The sequence below is a fragment of the Sinocyclocheilus grahami genome, unplaced genomic scaffold (genome assembly GCF_001515645.1).
Source record: "Sinocyclocheilus grahami isolate Dianchi unplaced genomic scaffold, SAMN03320097.WGS_v1.1 scaffold2198.1, whole genome shotgun sequence".
Taxonomy (NCBI): domain Eukaryota; kingdom Metazoa; phylum Chordata; class Actinopteri; order Cypriniformes; family Cyprinidae; genus Sinocyclocheilus; species Sinocyclocheilus grahami.
Window position 1 is genome coordinate 3,840 of NW_015507377.1, and position 1,052 is coordinate 4,891.

General features: G+C 34.6%; 1 protein-coding gene across 1 annotated transcript in view; it reads left to right on the top strand.

The window, feature by feature from the left end:
- The window catches only part of LOC107574367 (BRCA1-associated RING domain protein 1-like), a 23,224-nt gene that overhangs the window by 2,266 nt on the left and 19,906 nt on the right, over window positions 1-1,052 (top strand). The window lies entirely within an intron of this gene.

The window sequence follows — 1,052 nt, forward strand, 5'->3', positions numbered from 1 at the left end:
TTTCCACGACATTCTAATTTATTGAGATGCACCTGTATAAACTAGCAAATTTCAAAGTAAATATACTGTACATTTCCATACTGAAAATTGTAATGTTGTGATGCCTAAATTAACTTGTAGCATTTAAAATATTTAATTGTAGTTTTATTTTTTTAACAAAATAGTATAAATATGATAATTTTTAATATCTGCTATTTATCTCTTTTTGGCCATGACTTGAAAATAATTATCGTCTCTAAATATTTAAATATTGGTGGATCCCTATTTTTACCTTATTTTCTGGAAAAAAAGTTTCATTTCATTAATTGCATATTTTATTATTATAAAGAAATTATATATAACAAACCCGATTCCATAAATGTTGGGACACTGTACAAATTGTGAATAAAAACGTTTCAAATTTCAATATTTTATTCAAAATACAACATAGATGACATATCAAATGTTTAAACTGAGAAAATGTATAATTTTAAGGGAAAATAAGTTGATTTTAAATTTCATGGCATCAACACATCTCAAAGAAGTTGGGGCAAGGCCATGTTTACCACTGTGTGGCATCCCCTCTTCTTTTTATAACAGTCTGCAAACGTCTGGGGACTGAGGAGACAAGTTGCTCAAGTTTAGGAATAGGAATGTTGTCCCATTCTTGTCTAATACAGGCTTCTAGTTGCTCAACTGTCTTAGGTCTTCTTCGTCGCATCTTCCTCTTTATAATGCGCCAAATGTTTTCTATGGGTAAAAGATCTGGACTGCAGGCTGGCCATTTCAGTACCCGGATCCTTCTTCTACGCAGCCATGATGTTGTAATTGATACAGTATGTGGTCTGGCATTGTCATGTTGGAAAATGCAAGGTCTTCCCTGAAAGAGACGACGTCTGGATGGGAGCATATGTTGTTCTAGAAATTGGATATACCTTTCAGCATTGATGGTGCCTTTCCAGATGTGTAAGCTGCCCATGCCACACGCACTCATGCAACCCCATACCATCAGACATGCAGGCTTCTGAACTGAGCACTGATAACAACTTGGATTGTCCTTGTCCTCTTTAGTC